This window comes from Lytechinus pictus, chromosome 18 (assembly GCF_037042905.1).
Source record: "Lytechinus pictus isolate F3 Inbred chromosome 18, Lp3.0, whole genome shotgun sequence".
Classification (NCBI taxonomy): Eukaryota; Metazoa; Echinodermata; class Echinoidea; order Temnopleuroida; family Toxopneustidae; genus Lytechinus; species Lytechinus pictus.
Genome location: NC_087262.1, coordinates 2,715,001 through 2,735,431, shown reverse-complemented (window position 1 = coordinate 2,735,431; position 20,431 = coordinate 2,715,001).

Genomic DNA, 20,431 nt, shown 5'->3' with positions numbered 1-20,431 from the left:
TCATATGTTTTTTTTTCTTGAAAATAGATCAGGTACAGAAAGAGGTATGATTGTTTACAAATTCACACCAAAAGAAAGTCACAGGTTGTATAGTTGTTTATGATGTGCAAGTTGTAAGCTAGTATTATAAAGCACTCATTTAAAGTTGTGTGCTGGATTCATAATGTTTTGTACCAAAACAGCTTTTTCTTGCGTTATTTAATATTGACCTACTACCTGTATTGCCGTAATGGTAGGCAAAGTCAAATTCAGATTCATGTTTATATCATTTCCAGCAAAAAAAAGTTGTATTACAATGAATTTGCAGATATTATACAAACAATATAAGCCCTAGATCAAGATATATGTAGCTGGAAAAAAAATTACACTGAGGCTCAGAGGAATTTTGCCTCCATAATGCTCAAGAGAGCCATGGAAAATAATGAAAGAGCCCCCAAAATTCCCCATTTACTGCAGTGTTAGGGCTTATCCAATTTTGCAGATTAAGGCAATTGGGTTGTTAAAAGTATCCCCCAAAATTATAAAAAGAAAGAAGATATTTTGCCTCATATGTAGGCCTATATATAATATTCTTCCCCCATTAGTGAACATTAAATATAAGGAGAGAAAATTATCATACATTATCAATAGTTATGGAAATGGAGGAATCCAATAAAGTCAGGTGTATTTCAAAATGAAAAAGGCTACATTTATGAAATTTTAAACATTGAAAATGATATGAAGCGACTCAAGCGAGTGTATTGTTGTATTACATGTCATTGATTTTTTAAAGAGGAATCGCAATGAATTAAAGTTCCAGCTTGAACCAGCATGATTGCATATATCAGGCTTTGTTACAGATGATTATGATTCCCATTTGTATATTTTTTTGTACAAAAGCGCTGAAAAATGGTCAAAAGAACTGGGACTGGTAAAAGTACTGTGACCATGTAGAGCTTTAGTGTTTGTTTGTCAAATGAAAATCAATTAAAAAATCCTACAGCTTCACATGCTCTAGAGCATTGGTAGAACATGAATGAGATTCATAAGGATATCCAATGTGATAATATTGCATCAAAGCTTTGATGAGGCTTTTCATGGAGAGAGAGAGAGAGCGACCATACAGAGAGCGACCGACGACGACCGACCGACCATTGAGCGCTGAACACATAAAACCCAAGCCACTGGTCCCATTATTGTATGCCCGATTCAGAAGTGACGGTTTGGGTCATCATATGACGCTCTATCGCATGGCCCCCATGCTGTGTAATTGTGCCTTGCAAGATTGCTGCAGTCTTCCCGTTTCCCCTTTAGGTCTGATGAGGTCCTTTCATACCCAATCAAAAACTGACATTACTCCGCGTATCCCGATCTCTCCTGATCTTCCCCGATCAGAGAATAGAATACCAAGGTCTTTGCCAGATTGGGATGCAAATAACTTCTAAAATTTCCAAAATAGAACTTGCTAGCTGGTAGGTACTTCCCAAGGTGATGAGAAATTTCACAGAGATTTTACGAGGTCGCGACTCGTGGATATTCTCACAGTGTGAAAGCATATTATGACAACACAACTCAGTGAAAATGTAGGGGGCTTCAGTTGCCAGTGTTTTTGCTCAGCTAGCGATTTTGAACCACACACCCCAACTGCCACTCAGACCATACTGGACATGTGCATACCTGCTCTCCAAGAACTACTCTGAATGGGCTGTTTTCAGGTCGATATGACTGCGTAAAATTATTCTGGGGTATTTTGAGGCTGAACAATTTCTCAACAATTCATGGGTATTTTTGGTAATCGAGTTGGTCTGAAAGTATCTTTGAATGTCGTCCTGGTTTCCAAGGATGGATGGGATCCCATCCTCCCTATTTCACCCCCTTCCCGCCTCTAGCCTACTGGTATCAGACCGCCCTCCTCTCCTGTCAAACAAGGCTTTATTTACTGGTGCTCCATACCTCTCTTATCTCTCGCTTCTATCTTTTACGCCCTCTGTATTCTTATCCAAATTTTCCTCTCTTTCACTGCAGCCACTGTTAGTTATTAGAAATAATGTTTTCTTTAAGATCCTACTTCATTGAAATTTATTAATTTGTACATTTTAAAAATTCATTTTCATCAGAGCCTGTCTAAAACTTTGGTGTAGGTTTATGTGAGAAAAAGTATCATTTAACTCTCCAATCTTAAAAACATGAAGTGATTGTTATTTTTTAAATCTTTCTTTGAATTTTACATTTGAGGATATTTGTAATCGTTTTTTACCTATATTATTTTTTTCATAAAAATGCTTTGTGGAACAATTATCGAATAGATTTGGTGATTGCATATGAGAAAGCTCCAGAAACAGATTGCATCCTCAAATTTTCAGCCAATTCTATGCCTTAGATAATTTTATACCAAAAAAAAAATTATATTTCTACTTTGTTTGCTAAATTACAAATACAGAGAGGATCTGCCCTACACCCACAATTTTTTGTCATTTTCTATTTTCCTCATCACAAAGCTTTTATAGTCTTTCATATTCAACAATTAATAAACTTGAAGAGTGACCAACTCCTTGCATCTTACGTAATTTTAAGGAAAAAGTTTTAAAGTTTCTCTTACATTCTGACGAACGGACTAATAATCTAGATTGTTTTAGACACGATATTTTGTTATTTATTCATTCTTTCCCTTAATTATGATTCATCAGTATTATTTCTTTGAGTAATGAATTATATATTGGTCCTTGATCAGATCATATGCTATAAATTTTCCTCAATATTGCAGTTTAATAACTGTCATTGACTAGTAATATACCACAGTCCTGGATATAGGTTAGTTATGTATTTGCCCTTGTCATCTATCTTCGCTAGTAAAGGCTAGGGAGGAGAAAATAGCACCCATCAGTATTTTGTTGTGCACCTCGGTCGAATCCCCATCACTCGTCAGGATTGCGTATGTTGGGATCGGACTGGTACCAGTTGGTATGCTGTGAATACTATAGTCTAGCCGTCAACGCATTCACACTAGCACGGTATCTTGGCGATAATTAAGATCATGAACGTTAAGTTTGTGACAAATGTTGAGAGTAGGCCTACAGCACTGTGGACCTGCATGGGAACTAAGTTAAAAAAAATTGATCAGCAGTTATTAAAAGGGCAAAATGGCAACAACGAAATAGAATGAATGTGTTACCATTCGCCCTTTGGAAAGCTCATTGACATATATGAATATATCCCCTTAGAAACAGAGATTGCACATTTTCTCATATTTTTCTTTTACATTTACGCTTTTGTTAATTTTAATATTAGAATTGAGGTGTAGTTTTATTGAATAATAGTGTTGATAACCTGGCCTTGTGAATAATATTTTTATCAGTTGATATTTTGATTGGGTCATTACATCGCCTCTTGTGAGGTTGGAGTATGGTAGTAATGATTAAGATGTCGTATTATAAAGAAATAGAAGAAATTATTGGAGGAGAGAATGAATAAAAAAGGACGTAAGGAGAGAAAGGGAAGGGGAGGGGAAGAGATGGGGGAGGGGGAAGGGAGGGGGAGGGGAAGGGAATGGGTATGGGAAATTGATTTAATACTGTATTTATGTGGCAATGTGCTTTTTTAGACCATCTTGCAATTTCACAAGCTGTTCTTCGTTTCCTATTTCATAGCCGCCCTCCATTTTTTTTACCCCCTTTTATGAAATTTTGCTGGCTGAGTGGGCCCCAGAAAAAACTATTTTCCCTGTCATGGACAATTGGATATGACTGGATATCTGCGCAATTATGCACTCTATGCCATCATATCGGTCCTAATTGCACGATACACATTAGAGACTTATGACGAACGTCGATTGAAACATAACCCTGCGCGAATGGCAGAAAAGGCCCATCCGTGTGCGTTCATTTACTGCGTATTTGGCTCAGTGTAATTGGTAAAAAATTACTGTTTGAATATTTAATGAAGATTGCTGGATACAGTAACTACGCTGAGCCCTCAACTTGTACTATGAAGGTCATTTGTGGTGGAGACCAAAGTGGAAAATGAGAGAGATAGATGGAAGGGCGGATGGTGGGTGGAAGATGGGTAAAAGGAGGAAGAGATACGATGCGAGGAATCATGGTTGGATGGTATGATTAGACTAGGTGACATAAACAATTTTTTTTTCAAATGTGAAATATTTTAATGAAATTTAATGAAAAATAGTGAAAGAAGGATGAAAGGAAGAAAAAATATAGGCACAGTTGTGGAAGAATTGTGAATGGAAACGATCAGAAGTATAGTACAAGGATTTCTTTCTATGTAAATTATTTGAATAAAATTTGATGTTGTAAAGAATGAAAGTTTATAGGTTTTGAAAGTTGATAGGATTGTAAGTTATGCAAGTACATATATGTAAGGATGATGTGAGAACAGAATGCACTACATGTATATCAAAGAATGAGAGAGAGAGAGGGGGGATGGGTGGTGGAATAGAGTGAATAAAGGAGGGAGAGGAAATGGAGAAAAGATGAAGAGAGAGTGTCAGACTGAAGGAGAGAGAATAGGATGACAGAAATAGAAAACAGGAGAGACGAGGAGTGATTTACGTTCTGAAAGATATATCTATATGCAGTATTATAGACAAGGCCTATACGATGGAGAGAAAAGTAACGAGACAGAGAGATATATATCCATGTATGTTTTATATTACATCTGTAGGTATAGTGCTGGGGTATGATGGAATACATGAAATTGATAAGGAATGGATGGTAGAGGGCACGGTGCACTTTTTGTTCTCGGTATTACCTGCTGTATGCATTAACTCATCAACAGACCCTTCTACCTTCAAATAGGGGGGCAAATCACGGGATCGCAGTTATTGCAAAGCGAGCTATTTTTTCTACCGTTCTCTTGCTTTCGTTAAAGGTGCGTTGAGCTGGCCGCTGAATCTTTGCCGTAATGAAAAGGAGGATGCTTGCATTGCACATCCCGCCCAGACAAAGGAGCCGACGCCCTAATTTCCATATGAGGGTGTTAATTGGAAAAACAAGAAAGGGGGATCCCTTTCATTCTGGGGCAATTTTAGGTAATCTGTGTACTTTCCTGTAGTTTTTTTTTCTTTAAAGAATTTTCCTGATCCCAGAGCAAAGTGCAGAGACTTCACATTTTGTACTTTCTCCCTTTTTATTCCGAAGAAAAGTGGAACATGACGTACTCATGCTCTTTATTATGTTGGATTATTCTTTTTTATTTTGTTGAAGTTGGAATTATTTTGGATCATATGTAATTGAATTGTTTTTGTTGCTGTTTACTGAAAATTAATTTGTTGAGTCTATAATTATCACAATTCTTCTCTTAACGTAACATTCATACCCTTTTTTGATTTAAAAAAAAAAAAAAAAAAATATATATATACATATATTTTTTGGGGGGATGGCCATTATTGCCTTTTTTTGGTTGCATGAGGTTGGCAGCTCTGCATTTTCTGATTTTCAATCCTCTGGCATGTTTTTTTTTCCATTTCTAATTAAAACAAATGATTGAACTTTTCAATGTCAAAATCATGAATATCCATTTTTCTTGAGTTGTAAGATACTTGGGTCTCTGTCGATGAGATACAATTAGACTGATTATCCCCATGACGTGGATTACTCCTTTAAACATGCTTACAATAGTCAAGCAGGTGTGACTCCATACAAGAGTGATGTATATACTAATGGCTGCAATGTAGGTGACGTAGGAACGCTGTATAGCGAATCGATGATACCATTTCCTGCTGATACTGGGGATAGGAAGGAGTATTTGCCGTCCAGTCTGGGAGATACAGGAGTACGGTGTGAATGGTAGCAAGGCTTACTTTGTCCGTCAATAATACATGAATGATATTTGTTCTATTCAGACACATGCTCCAATCGGATTTGTTAATTGAATGTTCTAATGTCACAAAAAGTAAATGTACTTTTGAAAGTTCTGTGCAATGGTCTATCGGTCAATGCAGCAAACTGTCCATTCTCTTGTACTGCCTAAAGAGTAATGTATTTTGTTTATCGGATACTCCTGATTCTGGATTCACTGTTGTACATATAAGCCCTGTTTCATATAAAACAAATTTTCATCAGTGATAAGTTGTAGTGCAATATCTGTTACCATAGTAACAATGTTTGTATCCAATTGAAAGTGATCATGACATCTTCCACGTACTCTGCTACGTATGTGCTTAGAGAATCTATTAGATATATTCAAAATTGAGTGTCTCATAAATGAACACAAAATCAGAAAAAAGAAATGTAAGAATTGTTTGAAGGAAATGAATAGCCCTGTCTCTGTATGTGCCATAAATTTCATCACAGCTATTGTAACCGTTGCAGATTCAAAATACACCAGTTTTTTTACCCTGTAACCAATGGTGTAGGTCTTATCAACTATATATTTTTAGATGAAATCAATCTGTAGTCCACAATTAATAAACATTAAATGAAACTGAGCTCTGAATTAATGAAATATTTTGGTGAACTGTCTGCGATCTACGAATTAATTATCCTGGACTGACTTTCCTGTCAGTGACCTTCCCATATGCCCTGTATGAAGATTTCAAGTTCAAGGTACTTTTCATACTCTCTAGTATCTAAAGTGGTTACCCCAAAAAACAGAGCATTTAAGTAGTCTTCCGGATCTCCTTTGGCTTTTCTGCATATGCTCGTCACTAATAGAACAAAATGAATCCCCCCACTTCATACTCCACATGTGCCCCCTTCTAGACGACGCTGCGAAATAGTACAGATTCACAGTCTATCGTTTTAAGATAAATTAACGTGAAGACGACATTCATGTGCTCACGGACAGTCCTCTGCGCCATCTATCTCCCTCACTCAGACGATAAATGATGAAGAGCTAAAACTGCAGAATTGTGGTAAATTATCATGGAGCTGGGTATCTGGGTCGTTCATCATTGTTTTGATTATGTTGAGAGGAAATTCCGTTTTGACTGCCATCGTCACCCCTCCCCCAATTTGGAATATATGCCCCGTCATGTTGTACTTTTTGTGGTACACTCTAGGTGGTTTCAGACCGCCTCGAAGTTCGCCAGTTCCAGGTATTCTCTGATCGGGAAATTTACCCCGATCAGAAAATACCAGGTATTTTGGCGGTCTGAAAGCAAACTACGCGTAATATCCCCGAAAGAAAATACCCGATAAATAGTAGGTACTTGGCGAAATTACGAGAACTTTCGCGGGGATTTTTCCAAGGTCGTGGGTATTTTGGCGGTCTGAAAGCAAATTACGGGAACTTTTAGCCCAGCGTGTCGTTGGGTGCGGCGCCGTGCATGGGTTGCTGCTGGGCTAGTGATTTTGAATTTCGCGCCTTGCTGCTTATCAGACCATACTGCGCATGCTCGTAACTTCAGGAACTTATCCCGAAGGGTATGTTTCAGGGCGGTGTGAATGCAGGAATAATTAATGGGTATTTTTCAGCCTAAAAAAGTTCTCGTAATTTAACGGGGATTCTTGTGATCGAGGCGGTTTGAAACCACCTTATGGCGCTGTTTTATAAAGACTTGTTATAATAACAAATACACAATTTCTGTAATAAATGTACTAGCCACCAATCAGATTCAAGGATTTTAGGAGCTTGAAACTGTTCTGGCAAATTTGTTAGTATAACAAGTTTAGCCCCAGTATATTTTTCATAAGTTCAATCATGGATCAATTTGTGATAGGTCCATGGTTCAATGCAAGTCGTAAGTAACAAATAAAATAAGTACGAAAATAGCCCCTGTACTGAAACCCTTCTTACAATAAAATGTAAATCATTATTCCATCTTCTGCATATTCTTGTTTCTAAAATATGTCTGCATCGTCAACACAACTTGATATTTGTTCAATATCTGAAATGGAAAAAGATTGCCCTGAACAAAAGGAAAAGATGGATTAGGGTTGATACAAAATAATTTACAAGTTTTGCAGCTGGTTGAGTGATCCATCATTTTTCTGCATTATTTGACCATTGTCAGTGTGAATAGAGAGGGCAGGATAAGGATCATTATAAAACTACAATGAAGAGGATGGGCTAGCCAGCATCGATTCATAAAGATCAACGCCATGTCTATGGGTGCGTTTACACTGAGGAAGAAATACAATTTGATTTGAATAGTTATTCTAATAGCTTTTATAAATTTTCATTTTAGCTGTTTGAAACTTTCAAGATCAGGTTCATATAAGCTCCTTTTGTACATGATTTATTAATCAAATAATTTACTCTGCTTTTTGGCAACACTTGCAAAGAAAGCCCCTGACCATTTGTGTGGACATGTTCAGATTTGAAATGTGATTAAATGAAAAAAATCAGAATTTTATCCTAGAGAAGTATGTGATTATAGAGAAGTCTGCAATGTTTACTCAGTCAGCTATTTGTTCAGTGCTCTTATTTACCCTCCTGTATGAAAATGGGCAAAAATGACCATCATCTTTGAATCGTTCTTCAGATCGCATGAATTTCTCTGTGTGAACAAACCCTATATCTTGTCAAGAGACAGACAGATCATGGCTGCTCTCGTTCCCTTGATTATCACTGACCGAATCTCCCATCAACGTTACAACAAGATTCTCTTTAATTCCCACAGCTTTCTACTCTGACCATTGCTACATCTTAGACCCCTGTTACATCTGAGAGATTCCCTACCTTGGGCCGGCCCGGGGCCTACCTCGGGTCGGAAAGAAATCAGATGTAAACATCCCAAACCTACCTCGGGCCACCTTTTAGCGAACCTACCCGAGACCACATCCAGAGGTAATCTCGGATAGGTATCGGGCCGGCCCCGGTCCACCGATTCGTAGATGTAAACACACACAAGCTTTCGAACCTATCTCGGTCCGTTCGCCAGCTGTCAAATTACGTAGTAGCGCGCGCTATCCCCTCCCCAGCCCCGTCGTTCTTCGAATATTTTGCGGCATGCGACATGTGAATTGTGATTGATAAAGTCTTTGATTTGAGTGGAAAGAAGGAAGTCGATCATATCTTCAACGACTGCTGGGATCTTCAGCATTCTTCCAGAATCTCGGGTAAAGGTAAAGAGTCGTTTCGACTCTCTCTGGAAATGATCGGCACATGTCCCACCCTGTCATTTCTGTGTAGCAGCCGACGAGTGTAACGAAATGTAAACAACTTCAATTAGCGCGCGCAAATTATTCAGAGCCTAGATCGAGAGCGCCCTTTGGTGTCGGCAATCGGATACCGCTCGAAACCGTACCGATAGGGGAGGGAATGATCGCTGTGATGTAAACAGACCACATTTCGGACTCGGTCCGTTCGCGAAGCTAATCCACCAATAATCCAGTCAAGGTTGCAAGTGGACTCGGTCGGGTCTCGGGTAGAAAACTTTCAGATGTAACAGGGGTCTTACTTTATCGTCATGCTAATCTGCCCTTGCGTCTTTTGATCGTTGTCAGGGTGATATTCTTGTATTTATCTAATGAGAGAGTCGTTATTAAAGCTGTGTCTTCGCACACAGACATTTACTGAAAAAAAAAGAAGAGTGTTTGCTATTGATTTTATGATGATAATATTATGAAGTAATTAACAAGTAATTTTAGCTTTTTTGGGATGTTGTGCATGACTTATACTTCTAAGACTTTCCAGTATGTGTACGTGTACTTAAGAAATAATTCTGAAACTCATCATCAGTGAAGATTAAATTCAGATTAAAGCAACCTTGCAATAAAAAGACTTTTTATCTTCTAATATATCATAAGAAAACCTTCCCCACGGCAAGATTTGTACTCATATACATGTACTTGAGCCTTTAGAAGCGGTTGTTAGCCTTTTTTCATTTTTGAAGGACTGTCACGTAGCACTAAGATTGGACACTGATGTGGCAGTTATTATATGACTATGTCAAGGCGTACCAAACCAACCGCCGGTTGCGTAAATTTCATTATTTGATTACTGGGACTATGACTAAACCTATTAACACTGGGGTGCCCAATCCAGATTCAATTTCTTGCACCTCTGCTAATCGACGCCTCTCCGGGCGTTCATGGCACGTGGCACGGGGCGGGAGCGGGGTGACATGTTTGGCTGTGGTAGGGTCAGGAAAGGTGGGAGGAAATGAAAGGAAGTGGGGCTGGTGATGGGGGTCGTGTCTCGTGTTGTTAGGGTCGGGAATGGGTGCTTGGATGGTAATGTGACTGGTAGGGGGAGGAAGGGATGGAGGAGGGGGAGGAGGAGGAGGGGGAGGAGGAGGAGGGGGAGGGGAAGTAGGGCTGGTGATGGGGGTCGTGTCTCATGTTGTTAGGGTCGGGAATGGGTGCTTGGATGGTAATGTGACTGGTAGGGGGAGGAGGGGGAGGAGGAGGGGGGGGGGGAGTGGGGCTGGTGATTAGGGTCGTTTCTGATGCTGTTAGGGTCATGTTATGGTAGGAAGGGGTGTATGGAGGATAAGGTAATTGGTAGGGGTAGGAGGAAGGGAGGAGTGGGGGAGGGGTGGTAGAAGAGTGGATCTGGTGCTGGTGATCATATACTGTATATGAAATGTATTATTAGGCCTATGTAGATATCATCAGTGAAACTGCTTTTACTAACAGTTTAGCAAATGACCAGATCCAGTTATACATGTGCTTAAAAATGTATAATTTCATTTTTTTTCATATCTTCTCTATACTGAAGAAAGCTACAAAATCTAGGACTACATTTTTCACAAGCAGTCTTGTAAATAATGCAGGCCTGCATTTAAAACCCTTCCTGAATTTTTTGATAGAGGTGTATTAAGCTTTTTAGCAGTTAATCCCTCTTTTTCAACACAAACATTTCCCAACAACACACAATCAATTTTCATCAATTTTTTTCTCACATCGTAATCGATCAGACTTCTTGGTCCCTGTAATCGATGCTGACCTTTGACCTCTGATTGACTGGTCAGGAATAAGTATTGATCCAATGAAAGATATGTTGCGTGAATCCATTGGAATGGTGTAATGATTGATTAAGCACATCAATAAGTAGGTTGGAATATATATTGATCCATTAAGCCTGACTGATACTAAATAGGTTAATGACCAGAGCCTTGTAGAAAATTTACTATCACTATAACTTTACTGTCCAATGGTAAACCAATAGCCACTCAAAATCAAGGATTTCAGGGAAGTAACGATTGGATGGCAAAATTACCATATTTAATATGGTGTGTGGGAATGACAGATTGAATCCGATGACCGGGGTAATAATATACCTGTAAAGCGCTTAGACACGTCGTTCCGATGTATTAAGCGCTATATAAAAAAGCGGATTATTATTATTATTAATAGTAATTTTGTTCCATGGGCCGTAGACAAAAATCTATGGTCACTAAAGGCTCTGTGGTAACTGTCATAGACAACGTTCTCACTACCGTCCTCAAACTAGTTTAGTGGAAACTAGTTTAACATGTAATGAGAATGGTCTTGGAAGCGATCTTCCAAACCGGTTCAGAAAACCACCTTGCAATGTAGTTTTGGAGATCGCTTTGCCTCGTTAAACTGGTTTAAGCGTAAGTGAGGACTCGACCGTTCTTCAGGAAGCAATCTTCGCAATTTTCGAGCGCGCTACTCCACACACTGTATGTGGAATTCCTACGCTGCGGTTTCAAATTTCGTGCGAAACATGTCACCCCACTTAGAGTGTTTCCATAGCAACAAGAACACTTTACGTGAAGTGGTTTTGAAAACCAATTTTGGGTGATCAAATAGGAAGGCTAGCAAAGCAATCTTCCAAACTGTTTTCCTGAACCGGTTTCCAGTAAACCAGTTTTAGAAAGTATAATGAGAACGTTGTCATAGAAACCTTGATTATGATTGGATACTGAACCTGGTTACCATGGTAGTTACAATAAAATCATAGTCACTTTATGAAACAAAGTATAAGAGATAGAAAGTATTGCATGTTTGATCATATTATCAACCAATTTCTTACTGGGTAGGTCATCAGATAAATGAGTTTATTCCAAGTAGTGCACAACAAACCCTTGTTATTCACGTCATTAGTTAGATGTTTCTGCCTGTTGTGCTACATAACAATTTAATCTTGCTGCTTCGATTACACTGTCTCGAAAATGTTTCGCTCATTCGTGACAAAGATTCATTCAAATTTATTACCAGGTACTTCAATGTTCTCTTTGTCTTCTTACTTATTGCAAAATTCTAATTTTTTGTCACTTTATTATAACAGGATTTAAGTAAGTCATACTTTTTTAACTGAATAAGATAGAAGTGAGCACTCCATAAAAGTGGTATCTAGCCTTAACTTGGGGTTAACTGAAGTCAATGGGGGGGGGGGGGCTGCCCAGAGTTACATACCGTAATCTTCACTAACCACAACAATATTTATAGTAGGAAACTACTCCTCTATAGTCTACAATTGTCCTATATTACATTTCGTGATAAATGTTAAGTGTCTGGCCAGGCTGTTGGAACAAATTTTGACTGGTAATCGTTAAATGGGATAATAAAAATTAATTCCGTGCAATATTATGGCTTTGTAGTAAAATCTAGGGTCATTGTGAATTCCTAAAGGTCATTATATCTCTTTGAAATATTGTTCAGTCACAGTCATTCACTTTATCGTCGCCATAATTTTCAAGTGAACCTTTGAATGCCTTGGTACATCCTAAAATCACCTGTGCTTGAGTATGCTAGGTTAGAATTTCCATAATTTGGGAAATGCGAGGGTACCAGTGAAATCATTGAGAAGTAGATCATATTCCCAAACAATTCTACAAATTGAACCGTGTCAAATATCATATCACCCACTCTGTGCCATACAGCGTCCATACAGCAAATACAATAGCACTCATGCACCTTGAATTCATGTACTCCAATATCTATCAACAAAATTTTAAAGACCATAAAGCTTTTTTACCATGGGGAGTTTTGGACCTGTTTGATGAAATAAATGAAAATGAAATAAAAATGTAATAGGTATTGTAATAACCGAAAGTTTATTTCTATTCAGGGAAATCAAGGACAAAAAGTAAACATTTTCACTCTTTTTGTGAATTTTCATCCACGATTCAAAAATCATATTTTACCTCTCATTTGTTTTTATATTTTACTTGAGGAACATTAAGACTTCATAGCATGTTTTCTTCTGCCATTTTACAGACCAACTGGAAAGAACGAACTGTCACAAATAATATTTAGGGCCTAATGACTTTTCTTTTACAACAAGCAGTTGCAACCAAAATGGAGAGGAAATGGTCTCAAGACCCATTTCCACAATGTTTGATAATTTCAAAGTGTGTATCTTGCCTTGGGTTAAGGCAGCATTTGAACCCCATTCTCTCTGTCGTCTTCGTTCTACGTCAGCTAAATCGATGGCCCGTGACAGGGCATTATGGGTAGTATATTCCTCTACTTGCCTCAATGTTGTACATAATGTGACAGCCGTGATTGTCGCTGTAATTGATGATTTACGATTCCGTAAACTACGGCAGGGCCCTATAACCGTCTCAATGAACATAGCTACAGCTCTGCCCTGTTCTCTCTCTCGTCTTGTACAGCATATATTACATCTTAACCAGGGCCTACTTAACCCCCGCAAATGAGACCAATATTTCACTGGCGACAGGATACCCAAGCCGGAGTGGTATCCAGGAGGCCCAATTCCTATTCAATGTCCTCATATTGTGAGAAGGGTAGGAGGAGTGAGAAGATGGGTTGATGGGCGAGAGTATTCTCGCTGTCGGGAGAGATTTGGTGACGTTCTCTTGGACCTGCCAAGATCGATGCGCGAAGGGGAGATGTGAAAGTATGGATGGAGGTTAACGTGACTGGTCTGTCCTGATAGATCGGTAAAGGATAGGAATAGAGTATATTGGAGCGTGGTTGTAAGTCAATGATTGGAGGCACCCAGTACAGGTCTTCAAGATTTCTGTCTCAACTTTATTCACCAGAATCCACCTTTGAGAGCCTTTTAATATCCATTTGAAGTGATGTAAAGTCTTTCTTACACCCACTTTGTATATAATTGTTTTTTATTTTGTCAACATTTGATATTTCGCTCATCCCCTTTTATTAAAGTTGAACTGAAAGCGCATTGTGGTCACAAACTCCACATCTTATTTTTGCCTCTGATCAGCTTGAGCAAAGAATTCTGTGTAATTGAAGCTAAATTGGCACCACAGTCAATAATATCAATGCAATTATTAGTTATTGAGAATGTGAATTGGGAGCTTTTTGAATTAAAAAAGAAAAACTGTTTAAATTTTGAGAAGTGAAAGCAGATAGATTCAAACCTTTGAAAAGTTAAATCAGGAAAGGAAAATGCTTCCTCCAAATATACCATCAACTTGATCCTTTGATTCATAGGAATAGATTATGTGAAATTTATTTTTGGAATTAATGATTGTTTTTCTTTTTAGAATTCAATGGCAATCATGACCCGAATTATTCTTGGTGCCAGTAAGCACAGCAAAGATTCAGACACTTGTCTTCTCAATGTGATGTAATATGAAGAAGATAAAAGAGGGAAGATTCTTTGAGACCTTGAAACTTCTTCGCCAGAATGTTTAATGCATACTTTCAGGGTTCGATTTGTCGTCAAGGAAAACTTATGAGGGTTTCAGGAAACTGTGACGGTAGCGATATGCTCCGGGGGAAGGAGCAACCAGTAAGGTATCTTAAAAAGAGAAAACATTACTGAATCGCCTATAATTGAAAGATCAGAGTATGTAATGAATATCTTTAACGCGTCACCAATATCGGGACCTGTGGCGCACTAGTTGTTACGCGAGTCGCAGGTTGCGTCTCATGACGTCGCTCTGGTCAAAATCAATGAACCACTCCACGCCTGGGTATACATCTAGACGCTCGACACTGAGGGCGACGTGTCTGGAGGTGCCGATAAAGAATCGTAAGGAATCACCTGTGTCGCAACTCCCTTTGACTCTATCCCATCATCCATTAGAACGTTAGACGAAGGGTACAGACACATTGTTGAACGTTGACGCAACCCGATACATGTTGCCACCGGCGCACCGGATATATTCGGCTTCTGGTATTACATGCGTTGGGGGAATCTTTGGGGTTCGTTGTGCTGCTCCATATCCCCCATCTCAGTAAATGTCGCTGCAATTATGTGTAACCGACACCGCGGCTGTTTTTATGTTATCTCTGACTGTTCAAAAATAGAAGGGGTGAGATTAGGGAAAGAGTGAGTGATAGAAGACAAGGACGGGAATGAGAGAAGACACAGGAATGTCAGGTACGGCATGATATATCAAGTGGAGAGAACCGCTGTCAAAACTACCATCATTAGGGATGAATAGTGGATGAGTTATTCAACCGTATCAAAATGGAAGCTCATTTCATAATGCAACAATATCGCATTATTTGATGAAAGGGGTGCACCTGGGGTAATAGAATATCAGTGTACTATCAACAACAGTGCTTTGATATCATATATGGAAAGTGGATGTTGAATACCACGTCCATTGATTCGTCTAAGAACTCTGTCATGCAGACAAACTGTTTGCGAAGGAATCATTATGACAACTTTTTTTTTTAATGTTCACTTTTTCAGGTTTTAAGGCAGAGTAATCTGACTTTTTTTGGTATCAAGTCAGGATTAGTGGTTCTATGTCCAGAAATCCCTAAAATTATTTTTGTATTGCAAAAGAATCAGTTAGGAAGTACTTTTCTGAATGTTATTTAAAATTCTGATTTAATGTAGAGAAATCTGAAGCATGTCATTGAGGTAGGGTTTGCCTTGTGCTTGCCTTCTCTGAAAACTCGAGTCATGAACCATGAATTCAACATTTATCCAGGCATATTGCGCATTTGCAACTGTCTTTGCCCTTGTATATAGAATGACAACTACAATTTTATAGATCATGTTCCTTCCATACTGTAGCTCTATAATATTCCTTCTTACCCTTTAAGCCATCTAAAGTCTAAAGACAAGCCACGATGTGATGAAAGTTTTCTCTAGCACGGCCAGCTGAGGAAGACTGTCATACAGATGGCAAAATGACCACTACTGACCCATGCATTGTCTTGACCGGATGCGCATCGCATCAGAAGTCCTCCAATGTCATACCTTCGCCTCCATAATTTCCTTCATCTCACGATCTCTGTGGCTATTTCAGAAAGGACATTGTAATGAAAATGCTTTTTAGCAAGTTAACAGATGTGTTGTTTTCAAGGGTACTTTCCCTTAGATGGATGGTATTGCTGGTGCATTGTAGTTTGCCATAGCTTGTTACTTCTAGGCGCTGTTGTTTTATGATTTTGGTCTTATCTTACGATTGATATCAATATCAAGGTCCTTCAGTTACTGAATTGTAAATGTTATACAGGAATGTAGAGTGTGTAATAGTATGAGAGTACCCCCTCCCCTCGCCAAAGGATAAAAAAGAAGAAAAATTTATGGATGTTTTTTTAACCAAGCACAAAGTTGGTTAACATATGAACTGAACTGACCAAATGTTAGTTTAAACAAATCTGAATTCATTTTGCATGTGGTTTTGTTTTGATGTACAGTCTGTAGGTTCAAATTGAAACCAACTAAACGATTGGTCAAAAAATTTCAGAGAGTGTAAAAGAAGCAACAACCTAGAATAGTCCTACTTCCGCCATTGAAACAATGAATGAGGAATTGGGACTAATATCCGATTTCACTGCATCGCGATGATTGAAAATGAATCCCCCCATAGTGTACAGCGATCAACCATCCTCTTCACGATCTAAAGACCTATACAGATCATGAATAGAGTTTTTCTTTGTCGTAGCTATCATAACAATATCGTACGTTGGAAAATTGGAGTACAATTGCCTTGAAATTAATTGCCATTTTCTGTTCTAGAAACAATCACGTTCTCATAGGAGATTCCACTATCTCTAAGCCATTTCATAGCTTGACTTTTTACGGAGTATGATAAAACTATACCAATGGGATGGTCCTTCCCATCCTTGAAAAGAATTTGGAATGTAACAGTTATTCCTAACTTGCTGAACAGAGGCAGATCCAGAGCGTAGCGGAGATAATATGCACTAACAAGCCAACCCAAATGTTTATGAAATATTTGGGGCATGAAAATTGGCTGCTAATGTATTTTCATTTTGCGCTCCAGTAATTGGCACAATGTAATAATTAAATCAACGTCAACGTAATGATTAGGTGACACTGCTCTCATTGGCATGAAGTTAACAATGTCGAAGTCAAGGTGTGGGTTGTCCTCGATACTCCTCTACAATGACAGGTAACTTGATTTGTTAAAAGGAAAGAACTAACACTTAGTTTTCTGACACTGAAAACTAAGGTGTTAAAACTGACACCAGTTGGTGTCTTATAGAGGACCACACCATGAGGTGTTCAAATTACACCCAAGAGATTGAACATAACACCAGAGTGTGTAAAAGTATCAACCAAGGTGTTGAAATTACACCCTAGATATTGAACATAACACCAAAGTGTGTAAATGTATCAACCAAGGTGTTGAAATTACACCCTATATATTGAACATAACACCAAAGTATGTAAAAGTATCAACCAAAGTTGTAATAACAACCTAGAGATTAAACGTAACACCAATCAGTGTTAAAGTAGCAACCAAAGTTGTAATAACAACCATATGTGTTAAACTAACAAAAATGTAACACCAAGTAACTGGTGTGGTCCTCTATTAACACCAATCAACAGCACAGTCTTTGCTGTGTACAATCCCAGTGAATATTTTTATTTGTTTTTTTTTCATTGGAGCTGTTGCAACAGATATAATCAGTAATATTATTTTGTTGAATGTTCAAAGAAGGTTCTAGCTTTTAAGAGCAAAATTGCATAATGGTCACATGGCCACTAACGGTATCTGCGGATGCTAATACCGAGTTCCCACTGTCACGATTTACGCCATGATTTGCCTTTCGTAACTGACCGCGAAAATTTTTGAACCATTCAAAAAATTTTCTACGATGAATACAATTGCCACAACTGATCTTATAAGATCACTATGATTATTCAACGATCAAGACCGCCGTTTTAATCGTGGCATAAATCGTGACAGTTGGGTACTAGGTATTAGCATCCGCAGCTACCGTTAGTGGCCATGCGACCTTAAAGCATTAATACCACTCCCTTTTCCTCTGGGTTGTTAATCTGTTTTATCTTTAGATTGCTTCTTCACAGTATTTCCTACATGAGTACGACAGAAATCCACTTCTGTTTGAATTACTTATGTTGATATTAGCTTTATCTCTATATAGGGTTGCTGATGGTAAGTCACACCATGTTCCAGATAAAATATAAGTATAAAAACTAATGCATGGCAGCTGATAAAATATAACATTTAAAAAAGATAGGGTTTTCATGAAATTCATTAATTTTTAAAGTGGATTTGTCTTATGTCGATACAAGAATTATATCTTGTGTGAAAATTTGTGTCATATCATCTTTTTTTCTCGACCTCAAAAGCTTCTTAATAGGAAATATGCTAATGTCAAAGTCAACGTCTAAGAGAGAAAGAGAAGGGGGGGAGGGGTGATTGCAGAAAAGTTTATAATTCATTTCTTGAAAAAGACTGCCATAAGCACGTACTTAGTGTACAATTAAAGGGAAATGGACCGCTGAATAATTAACATTTTAACCCACGAGGGAGACTACTGCAAAATCACAGTTGCACCTGGCAGCGCGTATGAGCAAGGCCTTGTGGGAAATATTTAGCAGCGTTACATCAGGCCCTCGCGCCAGAGGTGTCGCTGATTTTTTTGTCTGGTGTCAAAATATCCTCTCAATATTTTAAAGGAGATGGAGGTCAATGGTGCTTTGTCACTGTGTTGGATCATGTTTTGAACAGTACTACAGTCCGTCTCAGAAAAAAAAAATCTATATAATGAAGTCAATCTGACAAGGTCATCAGCAATTGCAAGTGAATCTTTAAGGGATTTAGTAACTTTGTGGAAGCTTCAAATGATTTTTTTTTATGTTTGTGGCATATTATTACGTTTAGATGGATGTTTAAAGGAACAGAAATGTAAAGGTTTTAATCAATCAGAAAAATCAGGCAATTCTGGCTCCATCTCACTCTTTGATGATGTATAAAGTACATTGTTGATTTTTTTTGACATGTCAGGGTTTATCATGGCATATCATGGCATATCATAACCTGTTTATACAGGCATGATATTCTCCCGACTAAAATCGGAATTCCATTTTTTTTTGGTGTGAAATCCTTTGCCCAAGAGCATTCTCATGCCGTTTTGTTACTGCTATTTAAAGTCAAATGATGAAACTATTATGCAGACTCGCCTTGAAAAATCACTTTTGATTTCTTTACTATGCAAGAGCTTGTGACCCCAACTGGGGCGCCTCAGACTTCGGCGGTGACTTAGCGACCCTTTGCAGTTTTTCTGATTTTTTTTCAGAGGGGAATATCATGCCTGTTTATAGCATGTGGATGTAAGTTGTAGATAGCTCAAAAAATATAAAAGTTCAACAAATCATGAAATTACACAAATAAGGTTCTTCAAAAAATCAGAGAGGCATATTCACATCTGCCAACCAGGAAAATCATTGTCAAGCTTGGAAACTTGTACTGGTAATCAATTCATTAGGTAATTAATAAATTAATGAATGTATACAGAGGCGGTATTTTCCCTATATTCAATCATAGAGCTATTACAGAAGGAGAACCATCTTCCAATTCCTCTGTTAATCCTTTGTTATCGCTTCCTTCGGGCGAAGGAACGATATCTAACATCAATCGGCGAGCCGCCAGGCGAAAGTTAGAGCCCGCTTACATAACGTGATAAGCCCGCTCGTAAAATCTGAGGTCAGAGATTTTTTGAAGGTCCCTGCGAGGCACCGCCGTAAACGACGTTCTCCCACATAACTTCTCTTCGAGCTCAGCTTTTTTTCAAAATCGAAACAATCAGATTTAGGGCTGATTTACGGGCGGCATGCGCCTGTAAGTGTGAAAGTGCCGTGATGGACCACCCTGCTGTGAGGGGATTAGCGGTGCCGCGCATGGGGCAAAGCGTTCGAGGGAGTCAGTCCTCCTTCTGTAATAGCTCTATGATTCAATCATTCAAGTTAATTTCAAATGATATTTTGTATTGACTGTGATAGGAATCTAAAGGGGACTCATTACAATGCACAAGAGCTGTTCTATTAATGTTTTTATATTTTCGCCTTTTACTCCCGTATATTCTGTGCCTTAAATCAGAGTCAGTTGTATTTTAAAAAGCTTGGCAAGACCTTGCCATTTTTTTTCACAATACCCGGGGCCCGTTTCATAAAGGACTTGCAACTGTTGTAACTTTGCCATTATGGCAACTACCATGGAAACCTTGATTCTGATCGGCTGCTGAGCCCTGTTGCCATGGTAGTTGCCATTATGGCAAAGTTACAACTGTTGGAAGTCCTTTACGAAACAGGTCCCAGAAGAAACCAACTATTCTTTTTTATGAGTCACCCTATAAGTAAGACCAGGGCAAGTATCTTTTTGATCTTGAAATCAGTGTTATGGCCTCCT